The sequence below is a fragment of the Panthera leo genome, chromosome C2 (genome assembly GCF_018350215.1).
Source record: "Panthera leo isolate Ple1 chromosome C2, P.leo_Ple1_pat1.1, whole genome shotgun sequence".
NCBI lineage: Eukaryota > Metazoa > Chordata > Mammalia > Carnivora > Felidae > Panthera > Panthera leo.
The window spans coordinates 115,945,324-115,968,701 of record NC_056687.1 but is presented as its reverse complement, the minus strand read 5'-3'; the positions used below and the strand labels follow the sequence as shown (position 1 = coordinate 115,968,701).

The 23,378-nt window shown below is 37.8% G+C and overlaps 1 pseudogene; it reads right to left on the bottom strand.

Moving 5' to 3' along the window:
* Positions 1–7,070: 7,070 nt before the first annotated feature.
* The window catches only part of LOC122229335, a 47,781-nt pseudogene continuing 31,473 nt past the window's right edge, over positions 7,071–23,378 (bottom strand).

Sequence of the window (23,378 nt, the reverse complement as noted above, 5' to 3'; positions counted from 1 at the left end):
TCTCTCTCTTTCTCTCAAAATAATTAAATAAACATTTAAAACATTTTTAAAAAGATTTCTTATCCTGCTTTTATCAAAATGATCACCTGACTGTATGGGATGTTTTTCATAATTGTAGAATGCACAAAAAGGTATTATGTAGTACATCTTTAGAGGTCACCTAATGTAAAAGTTTAGTTTAAAAAGAGCGGCCAAATGTTTTTGGTAAAGACTGCTGGTCTTCTGATGATACCAGGAGAAACACAATGAGTTCCAGCTTCATTTTGCCTTTTGGGTCTCTCTGGTGCTTCATGTGGTATCATAACACCATAATTTAAGTACTGCCTTGGCTTAAATGTTCCTCATTTATTTTTCAAAAGTAATGCTGTAAAAAACACTTCCAGGAACATTATAAATCACATGGTACTATACTGAGATACTTAACTAAATCCAGAGGCATTCCTGTTTTTCAAGTAAATACGAATTCTGTCTTGTTTGAATATGTACCCCAAATTCGTGCTATAAATTATTTTGCCTTTTGTCACCCACATAAGCGCACACACATACACACACATTTCTAGATAAATATTATTTTAGCAATTGACTGTAACTAAATACTTAGGCACTTGAAAAGATTTTTTCTAAACAAATGGATCATATGAATTTCTTTCAAGCCATTAGGTCCACACCATGAATACAGCGCCACGTGGGAAACAGCATTTTGTACACACTTTGCAATGGCAAAATAAATGTGTTTTTAAAAGAAAATTGAATACTTTTCATTTTTGAAGATTAATAACAAGTGAATTCTCCATTACTGACAAATAGCCATACAGATTCCGTTTAGAAATAGAGGCCCGACAGCAGATGTAAGTGACTATTTGGATACCTCACATTTAATTATCTTCAGGGGTAGCACATTATTACTCCTGAGAAGACAGTTCTGAAACAGGTCAATCCCCAGCAGGCACCTGGACGTTATGGGGGTACCAGAGTGTCGCTCCATCACTGAAAAATGTCCTAGGAATATCTGAACACCAGGGGAGAGAGATTTTTTTAATGTGACTTTAAAAAAATCATCTTCTTAAGCTTCCTGATCCTCCTATATCATCATCCCAATGACATGACCAGTTGTCATTTTACTTTCTGTCTACGTAACCTCATGCACAGCTAGGAAATAATGATTTAGGACTTGAAATTCAAAACATAATGGTGTTCCTTTTTTTTTCCATTCCTCATTTTACTCAACACCCCTGCAGAGTTGATGCAAGTACTGAGCTCCCTTTGAAGTCAGCTTGCATCATCTTTGATGGAGTATAAAGCAATAGGAGATACTGACTGTAGTTTTGAGCATCTCAATTCCCATCTCAGATGATGCCGATACATTTGTCATTAAATGCGTGACATGAGTAAATCCTTGGGAGAATTGCCAAGCAGTTAAAATTGGCAGGTATAGACTACATATTTATACTTTTATAAAAGAATAGGAAAGAAAAGTATCAACCTGTGTTTAAAGCATTTTATCTCATATTGCACTTAGGTTGTTCTTACTGTGGGTGATTTTGTAACAAATTCTTGTACTTGGTTCACTCTTTCTAATACTTGGAATACTTTGTGAAAAGTTATGTTAAACGGATATATTTAGATGCCAAAAACACTTGAGGCTTTGAAGGATGATGTTCTTCTTTGTTTAAGTAATGGTAAAATAAACCGGTTCTGTGGATGAATGCTGGTAGTGTTAGCTTTTTAACACAGTTTGCTCTTGGCAATAATTATAAGCCACAGAGTGAAGATGAGAGCAATTTGGAGATAAAAAAGAGCAAGGCATTTGATTGTGAAATTCTGTCTGCCTGTATGCTGGCACAAGTACAGACCACCCATCTCTGGTTCTTGTCTTCGATAAGGCACAAGGGAAAATTGCACTCCTCTGCCCCTTTAATGGTGGGTGTCAGCCACAGGACATGTTTTGGCCAATGAAATATGAGCAGAGGAGCTGGGTGAAGCATTTGATGACTTGAACTCTCTTCTTGCTCTTCGTCTGCAGAGATGCTCACAGAAGTATGTGTGCTACAGGATCAAAGCATGCCGGAATGCCAAGTAAATACGTGGCATACAGGTGCTGTGGAAAGTGACCAAGGAGAGACCATGGTAGATTTGCCTGCTCAAAACTTTAATTTTGTTGCGTGAAACCATCGGTATTAACGTGCTGCTCGTTAACACAGCACAACCTAGGCTATCCTAACCAATATGTGTATGTGTGTTTGTGTATCTATCTATCTGTCTATGTATCAATCTATAATTAGAAAGAAAGATAATTTTCATAATTACAATAATTCAAAGTGGAAGATACCAAAAATCCATTTGTGAAATATCCTACGCCATTTTTGTGATTCCCATGGGCCTCAGTGCAATATTCTGTATATAGTTCTGTAGTAAATGTCCGAAAGTCTTCTCTAAACACTCACATTCTACTTTTGTTAGGACAATCACATCAATGCCTATTGCCGTATCCCCTTCCAAAAGTGAAACCTTCGAAATCACCTTATTTTTATAACAATGTAGAATAAATCTTGATTGCTGGTGAAGAATTTCAAAGGAGAAGGACCAGCAGGTAACAACTTTATAAGAGCTTTAGAGAGCATAGTTTATTTGAGAGAATGTCTAGTTGATTTGGGTGGCTAGATCACAGGTTACAAGAAGGCTGGGAGTAGAGAGGAGGATTATGGCAGAAAATATGTGTGGCTAATTCTTTCCTGTGTTGCCTTAAGTCTATATATCACAAGATATTACATTCCGTTAAGTTCTACAACATTTCCATTAAAAATACAATCTGAATCCTAAGAGGAAAATAGTGACTACCAGAAACATAAGATTCTCGGAAGGCTCAGCAAACTGTATGCTAAATTGCAGACAGACATGTTAGTTTCCTTTGAATCAGTAATTTAAATCTTTCCCCTTATTTTTCCATCTAATTTTCAGTAGGTCACTCTCAAGTCAAAATTTAATTTTATGTGGTTGAAGTGGTAAAGCCAAAATGAAATTGCATGCTGTAGGGGGAAAACTTTAACCTACTTTTAATAGCCCCTTTGAAAGATACTTTGAAGACATGACTTACTCTCATAGTATGTTGACTATCTGAAGAATGAATTATTATATCCTTGTCAAATTTTAAATAGCATGCTGTTAAAAATATTAGTCACACAGGGGGCTGTTTGACAGTAATGTCACAGAAAAGCTCTGGTCTATACGAACAGGCAGAGTCTGCAACTTAATATCATGGTTCCATGGAGCTCTGTCTTCCACGGGCGGGCATCCATGGAGGGGTGGGGGTGGGAACCCGCTTCAGATTTCCTTGGAACATTGGCAGGATTCTGCCAACTGATGCATTTTGCTTGCTGTTCCAGCCAGCTGAGAGGGCCTGTGTCTTTCTCCCTTCCGTCCATTCCTGGCAGAGCTTAGACGAGAGCCTAAAAGAAATGGAAAAAGCTATCATTTCAAGCGAGGAAGAGTTTTTTTTTTTTTCTTAATACATCCAAGAAATGTGAGTTGAGATCTAGACTAGGGGTTATAAAGAAAATGATCCAAAGAATTTCTTTTAAAAGATAGGTTTCTTTTTTTTTTTTTAAGCCTAAAAAAATAAGATTAGAAACTGGCTTGGATAAGCCCAACTGTGATTAAAAAAATAAATTCTTTATAGTTAAGTCAAGAATTTTTCCCCTTTTTGTTCTTTGACTTTTCCTGCAGGGAAAGGGGCAATCTTTACCTAATCAGAGCAAAGCAAGAATTACTGAGGCAGCGGAAGCATCATGCAGGTGAAGGTCAGGCCAATTTTCCCCAAGTAATGCTGTTTTATCACTCATCGAACAAAGATTGGGGCCTTTCTTGCCTTGATCCTTTGTGCCTTTCCCTATTACTTTAACAGATCTGAACAAACCAGAGGCCCTTCATCCAAAAGTTCCATTTAGCTACATTTATTTCAAAACCTCCAAATTTCACGTTTCAATATTAGAGCAACTTAAGGATGATACAAAATCCACGTGTCAGGCAGGAAGGCAAAGTTACCTAGAAACAGAATTGACACGGGACACGGTGATTGTTTTCATTGGTCCTTTGCCTTTACTGCTGGCTGCATGTCAGCTCCATTAATTCAGGCACCTTTTGGTTTCAAAGATTTCTGTCTTCTGTGTGTCTACAAGACACGAACGTTGTTGGTGAAACATTGAATTACAAATTGAATGATGTTACTCTTGGCAACCCGGATAGGGGTCAGGCGGAGAAGCCAAGACTATAAAACAAACACTCACCCTAGGGATGTGTGGTGTCCTAAATAAATGTATTCTGCAGTTGCCTCTGAGTAACTGCCACAGAACTGTTAACACTCCTGGTCACATGCTGGTCACGTGCTGGTCACATGCTATGCCCCTTTACCCTCATTAGTAGATGTGGTGTTTTCACAGGGGGCATCAAGATGAGGACATGGGAAGAATGTCATTATGCAAAGACGAAATTAGGAATTAGTTTAATGTTTTTCTTTTTAATCATCTCATTTTAAAAACATAGCGTTTTGATTTAAACGTAGCCCCGTGGCTCTTCTTCTTCATCCTTCGAGCTTTGACTCTGTTTTCCCAAATCTAAGGGATTTTAAGTAATCCTGGCTTGTTTATCCAGTCCTCTCCCTATTTTTCTCCTTTCATTGATCTTTCTTTTTCTCATATCTTTACATGCCAATTACTTCTCCCTCCCTTTTTTTTTTTCTCCCTTCCTTTGCAGGAGCCCAGCTAAGGGGATGGTTGCTTTCAAGTTGAGGGATCCATCTGGATACTTTTCCCCCTCCCAAAGTGGCTTAAAGTAACTTTTTAAAGCTAAAAATGTCACAGCCTCACAGGAATACTGAAAATGTTACTTTGAGGGTACTCCAATGAATCTCTAAATACTAGTGATCTGAATTCTTTACAGATGAACAGACTAGAGACCCTGAGATTAACATTCATATTTAATCTTAAATACTTTTTAGTCATTAGGAAAGATCCAGAATTACTTGGTGGCATTTTACCAGCAAGTTAGTTCCTACTGCTCTCTCTCTCTCTCTCGCTCTCGCTCTCTCTCTCTCTCTCTCTGGAAAGAAAAAAGAATTTAAAAGACCCCCAGTTTTTCTCTGATTTGGGGATATATACTTTCTACCACCCATTTCAAATCATGAGCTTTCACAATATATTTGCTTCCCGTTCTCCAGAGTTTCATTTATCTTCAAACGGAACAATTTCAAACCACAAGTTTTGTTTTTTTTTTCTAATTATCATTAAAAGAATTCAGTGACTTCTATCACAAACATGGCTAAAATAAAAATGCTTACTTGGTAGGTTTTTAGTTGATTCAAGGGGTTTTCAGAAACCAATAATGTATGATTCTCTGGCACAGTGAGCAACATGACTTTTTTTTTTATCCGCTCACCCGATGTTTGTATGCTCAGTTAACCAGCCCTTGCATGCTCTGTCTGTTCTAAGGGTTGTGGAAATTTAAATACAGTAAATGCTCTATGACAGTGCTGATGTCGTGGAGCCAATTCATTTCCTTGAGTACAAGATCAGTTCACAATTACTGCGGGGCAGTCCATACAGGGCCTCTTAGTTGGCCATTAATTAGGCAATAGGACATGACAGGCAGTATATTTCTGGGCCATTAAACATATCTCTTGAGAGATTTTTTAAAGCAGGAGGCTAAAGGTCAAGTGACTTCAACCACTTGAGAAGTTCACTGCCAGGACTTTTTTATGACTACCAGAAAATTTAAATAGGAATTATTGAAACTAAGACAAACATGAGGATTTTTTTAGCGTATACTTAGGAAATGAGGCCAAAACAAAACTTTAAGAAATGAGTTTATACAATGCCGTGTATTGTACTATGGTTTCCCATATATCATGTCATTTAATTTTCCCAATGACCTTGTGATGTGTCCATTATCTCTATTATACTGCTGAGGCATGTGAGGCTCAGAGCAATTTTATGGCTAAAATGCTTTGTGTTATGTTTTGGAATTCTGAAATTAAATATTATTGGATTATAAACTCTTGAATTATCCAGTCTTAAAGCATTGTTCTCCCCAAACCAAACTCCACCTTCTTTTGATGAGAGCAAAGATCTTTTTAGAAAACATGGCTATCCCATGGGCTAGTAGAAAACCACTTCTTTAGACTTCAAGGCTCCTTTTAGTGAGTCTTGCAAAAATTAATAACAGAGTTTATTAAATAACTATTAATCCAATAAGTCAAAGAATAAATATAATGGTAGACATGTTAGGCAAACCATCTGGAAGAAATTTTTGAGCTTCACTGGGCAATATTTGAAATGTGTCTAGAAACTGACCCACCATGCTGAGATTCTTTCTTGATAACATCATCCTATTCAAGTACCTTATTTCATTTCCCCTGGCCCAGACATTTGTCCACATCTGTCTCCTAGGTGTCACTCTCAACTCCACTCTTGCTGTATGTATAGACACATTCTATTGATTTCTTATTGTGAAATGAACGTAGTCAGCTCTCTTTTGGGGTCAATTGTTTAATTTTCCCTAAGTTATTCCTGACCCCTCACTCAGCAGTCGGTATGCCTTGAACTTAGCCACTCAAGTCTAGCAAACTCTCTTGACTTTTTCCTACTCTACTGATTCTCACCTTTACCTGATTGTTGTTTTCAGTAGAGATACCCAGATAAGCAGGTACCTGATTTCATTTTTTATCCCAAGTGCATATCATGGTATCAGACGTAAATGCTCAATAATTGTTTTCTTTGCTAAATTGATGAATGAATTATTTTACAGATTTAAAATTTTCAAACCATAACTAAATATTAATCAGGACAGAATGTTATTTAATATCTGATTTGATTTTTTTTTTATCCAGGATTTTTTTTTATAGCTTCCCAAACTCACTTTCACTTAAAAAACAAACAAAAGAAACAGCTTATTTTATTCAAATTTCCCCAAATGCATACTCAATATATTGTTTCTAAATGTATATCACCCTTTATATAATGGTTTTATAATTTCATCTTTATTTTTATAGTTTTTTCATCTTGTCTTTATATAGTTCTTCAGCAGAAACCAGAGTCCTATGTTGTGTAGTTAGGAGCCTACTATTCTGATTAAGTTTCTTCTTAATATTTTTGACCAACATCTGCCTTCTAAATGAAAGGCTTTTGGTCATTTCAATCACTCACTGATAGGGTGAGACTACATTGTTACCCATAACCATATGACCTAATTTAGAATCAGTCTCGGCATCCAAACTTGCATTTCTAATCAAATTTACAATCCGCCTTTGAGCTTCTTCTGGAGTCATGGTCAGTTTGCCTGTCAACATGTTAATGCCGATACACACTAGTGGATGTGAAAAAAAGTCTTAAATACGAAGAGATGAGCATTTTCAATGAAATCCTCCAGACAAGCCACCAAGAAGTCATTCACAAGTACTGAATCACATTCCCTCAGCTTTTTCTGAGCCCCATCAAAGTGGTAGTTAACATATAAGCATTCAACAAATTCTGTAATTGGGTCTGTGTCTGTATATGTGTACGACTCCTGCTGAATGACTTTAATCAGATCTTTTAGCACCTGCTGGCATTTTTGAACATTCTTGTTTGTTATGACAACTGTAGTCAAATATGTGGACAAATGGTCTGAATTGCATTAAGATAGTGTGACTGGTAAAGGAAGCGATCGATCATGTTATCACACCTTTTGGGGTGGTCGAAGGCAACAAATAAAGACCAGTGGATGAGCCATGTTCATTACTGAGGAGACCAAAATTAAGATCTCACAAAATTATCAATGATCTCTTTTAAGCATGTAAGACCTTCCATAGCCGCATCCCAATTCTGCATTAAGATTTCAGAGGCCAGTTTTCTGCCATAATGAACTCAAAGCATTTCTGTGTTTGCTGGAACCAATACTCTAAAGAAGTAAAGATGTTCTGCTGCTCCAGAGTAATTCCCACATGCATTTGGAATTCTGCATGTTTAGAATGTATCTGAATATTCTTGCCATGCTTGTCCATCAGTTGGTCAAGCAGCATTTGACCATCTCTGGTTGATGGCATTTGCCTTGTAGTTTCTGGATCTTCCAACATCTTCAAAATCGGTTTAGTTTCTCCCTGAAGCTGTTTCAGCTGTGCAACAACTGTGGTCCTTTTTTTCTGTCAAAGCATGTGGAATATCATCAGAAGAAAGATTTTTGTGTACATCCATAGCAAAGTCTGTCATGTTGGTAACATTAAGAAGATCCTATTTCCTTTGTAATAATTCTTTTTCATTATTTATCTCTCCCATGGACAGAAACTTGAGCAACAGAAAGACTAGATGTGGATCCAAAAAGTGTGCAATGCAAGTAGTCAAGTTGTACTCTGCCCTCTTGCCAAGGAAAAAGCCACTTTCACTTTTAATACACCCAGAGCATTAAATATATTTTCTTTGCCTTCATGAGAAGTTTCTTCTGTCAGCTTCCATGACGCACCACTCACCTCATTTTTCTTCTGTCGAATGACTTCATTCATTCATTTATTCATGTTTATTGGGGATCGGCTATGCGTCTTCTACTTTTTATGTTATCAAGATTCTACTTTTATCAGGATTCAGTAGCTTTATACTTGGTTAAAATTGTTTCCAGATTCTGACCCTACATTATTGCCCAGTCTGTTTTCAAAATTGTACGATTTTGTTGTGTGTATGTGTGAGTGTGTGTGTGTGTGTGTGTGTGTGTGTGTGTGTGTGTATGTGTACCTCTGGATATACTCCAGGTCAGAATTTAGTGAGTCAAAAGTTGTTATGCAAAAGACATTTGAAACCAAAAGAATGTCCTTTGGTCACCCTCTTGGTCAAACTCGTAAGAAATCCACATGGTTTTCTTTTGTCTCCACTGGCTAAAATCAGAGGAAATCCCTGTACATTTTTTTTTTTTCATTTAAATCTAGGCCAGTTCGATTAAACAACAATCAAGGCTTTCTTGAGTTTTCAAGAGGGGTTTGCAACATTGAAGGGAAGGGAATAGCTATTGCCATAGGATATGAGCTTGTGAAGATGTGTGCAACCTTGCAGGTGCTGACAGCCTTCCTGTGGAACCGAGAGGGGTGCTTGCCTGAGAGAGGAGCCAGCCTAAAGAGAAGACCCCATGAGAGGTAGGGAAAAGCAGGCTGACTTCTGATGTCATCCTTCAAACTTCTGGATCCAGCTTTGCTCCCAAACCAGTTCTTTTTATTACTCATGAAAACCAACAACCGTTCTTTCTACATCTTTTCTTTAAATCAGTTGGGCGTTTAAATTTTGTTTCATTTTTTTTTTTTTGTCGTTTGAAGCCAGTATAATAAAGATAAGATTCATAAAATTCTGGGTGTAGGGGCTCCTGGGTGGCTCAGTCAGTTAAGCGTATGACTTCAGCCCAGGTCATGATCTCACAGTTTGTGAGTTCAAGCTCCATGTCAGGCTCTGTGCTGACAGCTCAGAGCCAAGAGCCTGTTTCAGATTCTGTGTCTCCCTCTCTCTCTGCCCCTTCCGCACTCACACTTTGTCTATCTCTCTCTCTCAAAAATAAACATTGAAAATTTTTAAAAAAATAAATTACTTTCTCCAAAGTCTATTACTTGAAATATTGACCCAGTGCTCAGATTTATTCTGTAAGAAAGAAATCCTGTTTTTGCAAGGACTGTTCATATGTTGGGTCACTCATATTTTGGACTCTCTGCCCAAATTTGCAATTATTTCCATTCCAGTAGGTCCCAGAGAAGTACAAATAATGAAACTGGTGAAGAAGGAAGTATTTTCAAAATTCAGTATTATTCTGAATAATGATGTTGTCAGGAGAGTGATATAAATGATCACAAATATGCAGAACCAAATAAGGCTAGCTCTCCATATATAAATTTATGGTAGGAGCAGATTTCTAACCATTTCCTCAGAGTTCTTTCATAAGGTGGATTAGATAGAATGTTTACCACATGACTTTTTCATGGTTTCACTGGTAAGGAAGATTTTCAGCCGTCAAGTTATGGTGTCATGTAAAAAATTTACTCAACGAAGTCTTCTTGTGGAAATCTCAAGCAAAATAGTCTTTACTGAGGAACTGTTTGAGTGCTACTTCCTGTTGAAATGGAGTTCCGTGGAAAGCATGCATTTTGAGGTCCACCATTGAGGCCAAACTTCAAGGTGTATTTTGTTCATCTTTTCTAGGCATCTGACGTCTGCACAAATATTAAGCTTTTATCCTTAGAATGCTTTTTCAGGTCATTTCCAGGAAGACCTGATCTGCTATATTACTGCAGATGGCTGTCTCTAATACACCAATAGTTATTAAAGGCTCAAATCACGGGTTCTTAGATTTCCTCCACATTTTTTCCTTTTTTTATTTGTAAAAGGCTTCTATAGGAATTACTGTACATGCACAAAAAGGCCCCATTTAGAAAATAGTTTGTGAATCCCCATTCTGTACAGTAATGGTCCATATAACTGTATTAAGTCAGCACCTTTAATAGGGAGAGTGCCTTTTTAGTTTGTGAGAAATCTGCCCCTGCTGAGATTTGAACCAGGTACCCTTGGATCTAAAAGCATGTGCTTTACTCTTTAGATAAAGTGAAATCTTCTTAAAAGTGGGGGGAGGGGGAGGGGGAGAGAGATGGGAGTTCTCTTTGACTTTGGAGCCATTTCTTTGACAATTTTATTTTTCTTTCTGAGTTACTTTCTCAGTCTCTTCCCTCCATCCTTTGTTTTATCTGTTCTGGGGTCTTTTTTTTTATTTGATCATTTGGCTGGTGTTGACCTTTAAAAATATGAATATGACCCTCTGAATCTAAGACCCACATTTAATACCTAATGAAAGCAATGTTGTTAAACCAAATAATCTTATACATGCCGGGTCCTAGACTTGGGCTACAGAATCTCTAATATTCTCTCACCTCTAAGAATTCGTGAGTGTAAGTTATTTGTGTCAAGTTAAAAATGGAAACTTTTTTTTCCCCTGTGGAAGAAAAATGATCATGTGGTCCTTTGAATTTACTACTTTCTGTGTATTGCCTGATGGTGGTCATTTTACCAACAAGGCTTCTGGAATCCTCTTCTTACAAATATATTTTAGTAATAAAAGAAAAGTTTGATTTTCTATATTTCCTAAGTTTCATTATATATGCAACTAGCCAAAGTCTAGTGTCATGTAACATTCCTTCATCCCTTGCAAATCTCATCATATTCAATAAGGTTTCATGAGAGCATTATAGATACTTGTGAGCTCTGAGAAGATGAGCTTGTTTTATTCTCAAAACAAAATTGTGTTCCAAGTGCTTTTTAAAGTAAAATAGAGTGCGGGGATTTCTAATAAACAGATCAGATGGGATAATAGGCTGTAATAAAGTAACCGAAGTAATGTTTCCTCTTCCTTTGTCATAGCAGAGTTCCACTTAGATTACCATAGCCACAGGAAACCAAGGTTTAGATTCTTAGTTGCCATTGTTGCATCATTAAACACTTCTTAAATGCTCACAAAATGCCAGGTGCTTTATGGAACATATAAAGACTAGGTCTTGCATAGTTTATTCAAGGATGACATTGGACACATTGTAATTACTCCCACTGGAGCCATATGTATAACAAAAAAGGATTTGGGTACAAGAAGGAAAATTTAGCAAGGCATATTTTCTTTTTGTTGCCATGCCAGCCCTAACCGCTCACTCATAACTCTCTGAGGTCAAACTGGCAACAATCCAGATCTGGATTTGGTAATTTATTCAAGGTCAGAATATGGTAAAATTTGTTATTTAATAGGATCTTCGAAAAAAAAACAGTGAAACTTGCGTGGATTCTTTCTTGGATAGTCAACTGAAGTCCAGCCCTAAATTCTTGGAGTCACCTTGTATTTGTCCTAGAATAAAGTCCCAAGCAATAGCTAGGACCTTGATGTTCAAAGTTGACCCAAAATCAGGCTGAGCCCATTGGAAAGTTTTGTATTAGAGATTAGTACCAGTTCTAGTACACTAGATTGGGAGACAAAATATAAAAAGAAATGTTGTTTAATTACCCAGAGTCTCTTTAGTGTCAGACCCAGTTGACTACACAACACATATAAGAATGACAAATGGTCAGAGAAGTGCTTGCAATATAAAAATCACTCAATGAATATTTGCGAAAGAAAGGAATTTCTAAGAATTGTGGTAAGAAAATATCAGTCATGATCCCTTGCCACAAGAAAACGAAATTAAAGTTTGTAAACCAGTTAGATTGGTAATTGTGAGGTGCGGGATCTGAATTTCTGAATTTCTAGTTTTCCGACCTCACCTTTTACATGCTATTAAATGTCAAAAATAATTTTTCTTTCAGGGTCAACGTGGACATCATTAAGTTTTAGGGGCAATAAGAAGGTTCCACTTAACACCACCCCCCGCCCCCCACCACCAAGTGATTTCTTCCCTCTCAACTGTTTTCTAAAAGCAAAAAAAAAAAAAAAAAAAAAAAAAGGAGCGAGTTCACAATTTCAGTAATAAAAGGTTTCAATGCTTTATTTCACTAATTGGAAAAGTTAAGATGAAAAGGTTTGCCAGAAAGTTTTCTTTCTTGTTTCTCTGGGACCTGGATATTAGAAAGTAGGAGGGCACTGGATACCTAAAGGAAATAAAATAAATATCATGGAAATGTTTTAAGACTATAGAAAGGAAACATTAAATTTTACACTTCTTGCTTCTGCTTGAAAAAGAAGATGTAAAAGTTGTGTATGGCTATTTCAAACAATCATGAGCACTCCAGTTAAGAATTCTGTCATTTTTTATATGAGTGCATTTGCCTCTTTTGTAGCATATCAAGGAGCACAATTTTCTCCAGGCAGTGGTTACTATTTCCCCAAATATGACTAATGTGATCAATACCTTTTTTCCCCCACCTTAAATTCTTTATTAAGGAAGCATAATTATCAGTAAACGTGGTCTATGGAAAGATACAGAGATGTGAAATTGCACTTAAAGGTGTATGAATGATTGCCTTCCACTGTATATTCCTTTGATTAATCGGCCTGTCATCACCTGCAGTGTAACTAGCACCTTGAAAGAGGGAGAATCCACAGGGTGCAGCCAGAATTCAACTCTGCCTTCCTTCTCCCTACTCCTTCCACTCCCTGCCATCGTCACCTTAATCTTTCAAACCTCTTCTCCAGCCTTGTTCTTCTCTGCTCCATGGATGAAATTTCAAGCAGGTAACATTACTTTCCCTGGACGTCCTTAGGTAGTAAGTCCTATAGTCAGTTTGGGTAAAATCAAGGACTCACAGGTATTATGAAAAGGTCCCATTCATGGTAACATTAAATATGACATGAATTTCACATAAAATCAAAGTTCTTTCTCCTTTCCAGCTTGGTATTGCTTTAGGCATAGGGCAAGAAGAGGAAGAACATGGCCGGCTCCATCTTTGTTACTTATCCCTAACACCTCCCTCCTGTATCTGCTCCCCTTGCTAGCTGAGGTTTCTAACCCTTCTTACAGATGGAGTGAGGAAAAGGAGAAGCTAGACATAGTAAAGATCTTATTTGACAATATTAACTTAATCCAATGATGTTGTTCTTAGGAAGGACACCCTAGATTCCTAATTCTGATTCTCCCAGAGCGTAATTTTATGGATTATTTCGAGAATACCTTGTTGAGATGCTCTGGTTGCAATGATCTCATATGATGAGGTTTCCATTTGGCTAGCTGCTAACAACTGCCATCCTCAGAGCGTGGGCGGTGCATGGCACACAGGCCCTCACCGAAGAGGCTCTGCTGTCATGCCAGGCATCTCACTTGGGAAAGTCCTTTTCAGGCTGGCTTGAGTCTGACTCCCTTTCACATGGTCCACATTTGGCCCATGGGAAACTTGTGCCTTCGTTTCTGCCAAATGAAGACGGAAATTGCCATTTCTCTCAATGTCATCATTTGTCTTTGCTCACCAGCTGCACAGATATTTCCAGTCATAGGCTTTAGCTTTTTACTCTCCCATGTGCAGGTCAAATGCCATCTGATACAAGAAGACACATTGTTAGCTCTATGAAAGTGGTCCCTTCTATCCCGATCCCTTCTTTATGGGCAAGGGAAAATTCAATAATTTTCCCCAGAGAAATTCTTTCTCCAGAAACAGTCATTTTTCTTGGCCTCTCCAACCTGTAAATATCCTCAAGGACAGTGTTAAATTCAGAGTTAGAAGATGGGTTCCTCATCACCTTCTTTTGTAGGTCTTGCGTGGTCTAGTCCCCCATTCTGGAATTCTCAGCACACATAATGTTTATTCTCTACGTCTGGGGTCTCAGCTAGAGCTAAGAAAGAAAGATTTTTACTTTAACATCCTTTTCTGATGGTTGGTAATTAACTTGCCCTTCTTTTCTTACTGGAGACATCCATCTACTACAAAACTGTAGCTCCTGCCTCTCTGAGCTTAGAAACATCTAGGGGAAAGGACGAGGCCAATTAGGTGAGGAAATGTTACCAAATATACTCCACCTCCATTTATTCATATTTATAGATGAAGACTCTCCTCCATTGAGATGATATTAAACCACATTATTTGTTCTTCATCCAATTTCACATAAATTCATAGACAAAGACCATGCCCATCTCCAGCCCTGGGTTTCTGTGTCTGATCTTTGCCCAGGCAGAGGTCATGCCTTGTGTCTGGCCTAAGTGTGAGTACAAAATACACAACAGTATATTGCCATATATTCTTAATCTCTAACTAAACCATATACTGTGGGACAGTAGTGGTGCCTCACTTCTCCTTTTGGTTAATTTAACCCAATTGGAACTTTGTTTGTTATCTCTTCTGCTTCCACCAGGGAACATTAGTTGTACAATAATTAATTGCTACAAATTCATACCTTAATCCATTCAACAATCCTTTAATTTCATTTCTGAGGAATGTTAGTGACTCATAGATAAATAAAAAGAAATAACACAACTACAAAAATTTAATGTAGTATATAACCTATAGAGTGTTTTTAATATATTCAAGGGAAAATGCTGTGAATATTAAAAGGAAAGAGATTCACCTTAGTTGAGAGTGGTGAGACCCTAGGGAGGACTTCTGAGAAGGAATTTTATTTCATTGGGGCCTTGAAAACAAAGCAGCAGATTGCAATGGATGTGTTATGCAGGATTGAGAAAACAGCATGGATACAGTTAAAATATTGGGGCCTGTTTTCAGTAAAATCTTCTCATTGTATGTCATATACAAAGGGAAAAATCTAAAAAGGAAGACTTCTGCCAGACTTGGGAGAACCATAAATGTCAACATCAGAGAGACTGGACTTTATTCAATCAGGAGAGTGTATGAAGGATGGTGTTGAAATTTCTGAGGAAGAGAATTAATTGGGGCAGCCATTTAAAAAGGTTAAATTGGTAGCAGAAAAAAGCCTAATAAGCAGAATGCCTGGAAATGGAAAACAGAAAGTGAACATGAATTTATGACAAGGATCTAATCAAGAAGCAATGGATTCATGAATGAGGGAGTATGGTGGGAAGGAACGAGGGAATATGGGAGCTCTGTCCGTGGTAGAATGAACAAGACCTGACTACTGACTGGACGTGAGATTAGAAAAGAAGAGTAGTCAGTATGACTTCAGGGTTTATAGTATGACCTATAGTAATCAGTATGACTTCAGGGCTTAATTTCCAGAGGTGGAATTAAGCAAAATTCAGGAGAAAACCTTCCAGTACAAGAAACAATTGATAACAGAGGCACCTGGCTGGCTCATTCAGAAGAAGAGAATGCGACTCTTGATCTCGGGGTTGTGGGTTTGAGCCCCATGTTTTGTTTTGTTTTGTTTTTTAATTTTAGTTGGTAGCGTACAGTGCAATATAGGTTTCAGGAGTAGAATTCTGTGATTCATCCCTTTACATACAACACTCAGTGCTTATCACAACAAGTGCCCTCTTTAATGCCAATCACCCATTTAGCCCATCCCTTGCCCACCTCTCTCCATCAATGCTCAGTTTGTTCTCTATCATTAAGAATCTTTTGTGGTTTGGGGAGCCTGGGTGGCTCAGTCGGTTGGGCGTCCGACTTCGGCTCAAGTCATGATCTCACGGTCCGTGAGTTCGAGCCCCGCGTCAGCTCTGTGCTGACCACTCAAAGCCTAGAGCCTGTTTCAGATTCTGTGTCTCCCTCTCTCTCTGACCCTCTCCCATTCATGCTCTGTCTCTCTCTGTCTCAAAAATAAATAAACATTAAAAATTTTTTTTTTAAAAAATAATCTTTTGTGGTTTGTTTCCCTCTCTTTTCTTTCCCCCCTCCTTCCCATATGTTCCTCTGTTTTGTTTCATAGGTTCCACATATGAGTGAAATCATATGGTGTCTTTCTCTGACTGACTTATTTCACTTAGCATACTATCTTCTAGCTCCATCCACATTGTTGCAAATAGCAAGATTTCATTCTTTTTGATGGCTGAATAAAACTCCATCTTTTTTTATCCATTCATTAGTTGATGGCTATTTGTTGAGCCCCATGTTGGGTGTAGAGGTTACTTAAAAAAAGAACTGATGACATAAAGTCAAGTGTTATATGACTTTCAGAGAGGAGAGCAATCAGATGTTGGAATAGTTGAAGAAAGACTTCATTGGAAGCTTTGAAAATTGAACAAGAATTCCTAGTGAAAATGTGAGATAAAATGAAGAAGTGCATGAAGGACTCTGGCTCCTTCCAATTTGTCATTAGTTTTTCTAATAAAAATGTGTTATAACAGATTATTCTGTCCTTTAGATAATACCCAAGTTGATCAAGGATAGAAATAATAGATTTAGATTCACTTAAGATGATATTTAAGGTAGCTCAGTCTTGGAAGGAACAGACTCTTTTAATCTCATTTTTTTCTTCTTCAATTTATTTTTTAAGTTAACAAACAGTAAGTTTCACTATTTTTGGTGAACAGTTCTAAGAGAATTGAAAAATTCAGAAAGTCAGGTAGCCACCACTAAAATCAATATATGGAACGTTTTCATTTATTCCAAAATATGTTCTCTTGCTGTCCCTTTGTAGCCAGCCCCTTCCCCTACATTTAACCCTTTTGCCACCAGATTTGTTCTCTTTCCCTACAGTTTTTCCTTTTCCAGAAAGTTGTTGTAGGGAACACAATTTTAAGACTGCATTTAACCCTGACCATAACAACTCCCATAATTATGCTACATGATATGGGTGGGTCTAACATAATCACATAGGTTCTTTAAAAGCAGAGAATTTTTGCCAGCTGATAACAGAAAAGGAATCAGAGATTTGAAGCAGAGATTTGAAGCCTCCTCTGATAAAGATGGCCATATGGACAGAACCTGAACATGGCCCCTAGAAGTTGAAAGCAATCCCTGACGGACAGGCAGCAGGGAAATAAGCACCCGAGTACTACAATCATTAGGACTTGAATTCTGCCAACAATTTGAATGAGCTTGGAAGTTGCTTCTTCCCTTGAACCTCTAGGTAAGAGCCCAGCCCAACTGATACCTTGAGTATCAGCCTGATCTGACTGCTGATATACAGAAGCGTGACCTAATAAAGGGAGGTTGTTTTAAGCTGCTGAGTTTGTGGTAATTTGTTATGCAGAGATAGAAACTTAATTGTCATGTAAATGAAATAATAGAAGGTGTAGCCTTTTACAACTGGCTTCTTTCATTCAACATGTTGCATTTGAGACTCATTCATTTTGTTATAGGGATCACTGAGTTCCACTGAATGGATTATCTCAATTTGTTTATCCATTTGCAACCTGGAGGACATTCGGGTTGCTTCTAGTTTTTGAGGATCTGAGAAAGTTTGCTCCAATCATTAACACACAGGTTTTGTGTGAAAATACGTTTTCGTTTCTCTTGTGTAGCTATCTACGAATGGGATCTCTGCATTGCATCAGAAATATATGTTAAAATTTTTAGCAACAAACTTTTCTGAAATGGTTGTTCCATTTGCCTTTCAACCAGCAATATGTAGGAGTCCCAGTAGGTATTGAGGTATTTAGCCATGCTAATAGGTGTATAGGAATATATCATTTTGAATGTGATTTTAAATACTTTTACCACAAACATTAGAGGTTCTGCACAAATTATCATTTTAATAAAATTGTGATGCAAATATAATAAGGTCTTAGCATCTTCAGTGCTAAGTCGCATTCTGAAAATATGTCATCGGTAAAGACCAAAGTTTTTCAGAGAGTAGTTTTCCACTAAGAGACAGGGAAGTGACTTGACCTGAGATTATCAACATTTAGCGATATCAGCTACTGACTATGTTCCAGGCATGATGCTAGCTGCTAGAGATAAAAGATGAGTAATACATGCCCCGCCCTCAAGAAGCCCATGCTATCTGAGGAAACAGACACATAATGTGTAATTATAATATAGTCTAGTAGTTGTCATGATTCATGTATTATTAGGTCAGTCCTACTAGGTCACAGGTGAGGGAGCAGTGAATTTCGCTTGAGGGAGCAGGCTAGTGAGGTGATAAATTTGGACTGTAGGTGTACAATGCCCGAGACTGAAGACTTATTAGCAGTCAATATTAGCAGTGAAGATTTACATGATTTACATGAAGATTTACAGTTGTGTGCAATTGGAGTCACTTTGAACAAAGTTTAAGAATTGAGAGATGTTTTCTCTCAAATTCTTTCAGATTTTTGGAATCTTCCCAAATAACTGTGTTGGATGTATAACTAAGGATACTATATAACATGATTTTGTGGATTCCCACAGGAGAGATTCTCATTCTCACAGATGCATGTTCATCTGGGCAAGTATGAAAAAATTCGGTGCTTTGGATTTTTGTTTGAGGGTCACCAGTAAACATATTAAACAGGATTTCTTGGCGGAATCTTTCTCACTTGGACGTTGTCTTTGTTTTGAAGTTAGTCAATCATTTATGCAGTGTGTGTGTGTGTGTGTGTGTGTGTGTGTGTGTGTATCAGTAAAACAGTTAGATGGGCATCATTAGACATAAGGCTTCACAAAGGCCAACCAGGCCAACCATGTGCTTCTAAGTGGCTACCTCTGCTAGTGATACGATCTTTGAATTTCATATTCAAGATTAATTTATCTAGCGGTGCTTGGGTGACTCAGTCGGTTGAGCGACTGACTCTTGATTTCAGCTCAGGTCATGATCCCAGGGTCATGAGATTGAGCTCTGCATCTGCTAGGCGTGGAGCTTGCTTAAGATTCTCTCTCTCTCTCTCTCTCTCTCTCTCTCTGTCTCTCTCTCTGCTCTTCTCCCCACTTGCACATATGCTCTCTCTCTAAAATAAAAACTAAAAAAAGAATTAAAACAGAATAATTTACCTGTATTCTAACATGGATAGTACAGAGTATGTTAAAGGCAATAAAAGGGGCATTTGTAGTTCTGTTTTTCTAGTACAGCCAGTATCTCCCATATCCACGGCCGAAGCCCATGTGGCAGGACTATACGTGTGAAGATAAACTGAGAGGAAACAAACTGGTGTCAAACAAATTAGGGATTGCACATAATTGAGTAAATGTAGGGTTAATGATCCAATCATTGTAAAATCGTTGTAAAAAACATTTCTCACACACGACGCCTGAGTTCTAAGGAAACCATTTGGACACTGTGAGTTTTATTTGATTTTACATTTCAGAAGAGTTTTCACTGAGGTAACATTTACTTTTGAGGTATGTAATCTAGGCTCAGCAGGTTGTAATGCTAGAGCCTTTGATGTTCGCCAAGTTTGTTTATGAAGTGTGTCAGAGAAGGCAATCCAATATCTTCCACAAAAATTCGGAAACAAACACAGGACCTGTTTTTCTATTCTATTCATAATAGTGTCCTTACTGCCCGAATGCGACCACAGATCTGTTAGAAATGGAAACAAGATTGTCTCTGTGCGCCAGAGAGAATGTGATTGGTGATATCAAAACCCGGTGCATTTTAGATGATTGTAAAATGTGCTGTTACGGGTGCCATAGCCTCAAGCATCGCTAAAGCTGCCCGAAGCAACACATAGACACTGAGTCTACAGAATATGAGTGATTTGTGCACATCGTCATATTTTGAAAACATTAAATATGTTTTCCTTTGTTTGTGTTTGACTTTTTGCAACCTGTCAGCTTGAGCTAGGGTTTGTGAGGGCTACTGAGACACCATATTGCAGATTTTGAGAGCTCTGCCTTTGATGGCTTGTAATAAACCACATAGGATATTCCCATTGGGGGGAAAGAAGTTGTAAACTGTCAGGGATATTACAATTTACATGATTTGGAGCTTGGGGATCTCTTGTTTAGATTTTTAACTCCAGCTAATCACAGATTTTTCTGTTTTGAAAACAGCGATTTGAATGTAAACCAACTCAAAAAAGCACAATAAGGCAATTTCAACAAGCTAATTAATTTCCTTAAAAAAGAAAGAAATTTCACATGTTCTGAATTTTTTTTTTTTTTTGGAGGATGGCTCCAGAACATAAACTTCATTTATGGAATCATTCAACACCAGTTCTGCTGGTAAACAAACATAAGGTAGAACTCAAGTGCCTGTGTCTAAGGAAAACATCTAACCAGGTAGCACTGTGAAAATATATTAACACTCATTCAGAAGAAGCAATTAGGAAGTGTCAGATAAAAACGCTAAAAATAAAAATAAATTAAAAGAAACACCTTTACTACAGACGGGAAAAGGATTTTCATTTTCATAAAACTATTAATTTAGAATTTTAAATGAAATATTTATCATCTCTCTTATGTTCAAAGCAGACAGAATAATAGCAGATCTCAAGCTTTGTTTAATTTGTTTTTCCTTCCAAACAAAAATATTCTTCTTGACTTTTCTACAAATGCCACCATCTTGTCGGAATTACTTTCAGAGGGAGACGTATGGTGAATAAACCAGATGCATAATCCATTTGGTATCTTGTAAAAGTAAATGCTACCTGTCTATAAATAAATACTCCTTGAATTTATATTAACAGAAGTAGAAATGTTTACTTGTGGACATTTAAAAAGAATATCTATTGATCTAATTTCAAAAAATCTTTGGGGGCACTTAGGTGGCTCAGTAGGTGAAGCGTCCAACTTCGGCTCAGGTCGCCATCTCAGGGTTCCTGAGTTCAAGCCCTGCATTGGGTTCCGTGATGACAATGCGGAGCCTGCTTGGGATTCCTTCTCTTTCCCCCTCTCTCTCTGCCACATCCCCGAGTACACTAGTGTGTGCATTCTCTCTCTCAAAATAAATAAATAAACTTAAAAAATGCCTATAAAAAATCTTTGTACATGTCTTTTGTTCAATTTATGAACAGGCTATATTGTGTTTAAACAAAGTGTTAGCCATCACTGTTGAGATGGGAAACCTTTTACTACTCATTAGTTTAACAAGTATTTTCAAGGACCAGAGTCAACCATTTTCCCCATCCCACTGTTACTCTTCCATTGAGCGCCGCCATCATTTCTCACCTGAGTCATTACAGTAGGCTCTCAGTAGATCTCCCGGATTCTGCCCTTGTATTAGTGATCTCATGGCTCTTTTCTGTGTCAAATCTCCCGGTCATTTCCCATTGCACTAAGAGTAAAAGCCAAAGCCCTTGATTGGCCTCCAAGACTAAATTATCTGTTCCCATCTTCTACCCCCACTTTTCCTCTCTGATTGCATCTCCCACCTCTTTCCCCCCTGGCTCATGCTGTTTCAGATGCTTAACAAATTAAACCATTCCCAGAGAACTCCAGGTGAACTTCTGCTTCAGGATATTTGCCATTGCTGTTTCCTCTGCTTAGAAACCTCTTCCCAGCTATCTACAAGACTCACTCTCTTGCTTCCTTCACATTTTGACTCAAATGTCACTTTCTCAGTGAGGACTTCCTTGCCCATCCTGATAGTGGCACCTTCGCACTCCCCACAAATGTACACATCCTATCTGTCTTGCTCTGCTTAATTATTTATCTTCTTTAACGCTTAACCACTATCTAATAGACTATTTTACTTATTAATCTTATGTATTGTGGGTGTCTCTCACTAGAATATAAAATTCATGAATATAAAATTCATTCATTGTTTTATTTATTTATTTATTTATTTATTTATTTATTTATCCCTAGCATCTGGAACAGTTCCTGACACAAAATATGATACTTTGGGCAGGACGTATTGCAAGTGTTAGGGTCCAAGACGTGATAAGTTCCGCTCTTATGACAAGAACTTTCTAATAAGAAAAACAGATAATAAACAGGTAAATTAGATAGCATCAGATTAGGTATAGGTGCTACAAAGAATAAATATTGCCATTAAACAGCAAGGCTTTATTTCTCAAATGTGGTTAGTCGGCGTGTGGCTTTTAAAGAACATAAGATAGTTACTTACTATATACCTGGGGACACAACACTCACTAATATGAAGCAACACATAATAAAAGATGGCACTTCAGTAAGGAGATACAAACTACAATGTGAATCATAATAATCAGCACTGGTGAATGTGGAGGAGTGATGACTGGAAACCATCTGGGCAAAGTGAGAATGAGCACTGTATGCAAAAAGAATAAGGAAGATTGATGACTGGGGTTTTGTAGTATGGAGAGGGGAGCTCGGGATGTAGAACGCTTGCTTTGAAGGCTGGACAAATGAGGTTAGGACCCATCTGCTGGAAACCACGGGAGCCATGCTTGATTCTTCCATCTTCTTTCGTTTTTCTTTCATTACCTTCAGTTTATCAACAAGGCATGTGAACTCTGCCTCCAAAATATATCCTGAAACATCCACCATTCCAGCTACTACCTTACCCAGTTCACATTCCTTTCTTGCCTGGACTATGAGAATTCAAACCATTCTCTCTGTTTCCACTCTTTGACCCCCTGCATTCCATTTTCCATGCAAGGTGTGTTCAAAACATTTCAGTAACTTCATTTTGAACTTAGAATGAAATTCAAACTCCTTACCGTGTTCTAGAAGACCTGTGTAATCTAACATGACCACCTATCTTGTGCAAGAACTCCTCAGTCTCTCCATGCTCCAGTCATGTCTTCTTTATGTTCCTCATTTTCTAGATAGTATGTGGGGTTGATAGGCTTTAGGACCTTAGCTTTTGATATGCTTAAATATTTTTCGCTATCTTCACATAGCTTTCTCCTTCTCATTATGTGAGATTTACCTTAAATATCAAGTCCACATGGAAGAACTCCCTGACCATCTTATCTAAGGGGTGCCTGTGCAGCTAGGTCGGTTGAGCATCCGACTTGGACTCAAGTCATGATCTCACAGGTCATGGGTTCAGGCCTGTGTCGGGCTCTGTGCTGACAGCTCGAGCCTGGAGCCCGCTTCAGATTCTGTGTTTCCCCCTCTCTCTCTCTCTCTCTCTCTGTCCTTTCCCTGCTCGAGCTCTCTCTCTCTCTCAAAAATAAATTTAAAAAAATTTTTTTTTAATTTTTTTTTAACGTTTATTTATTT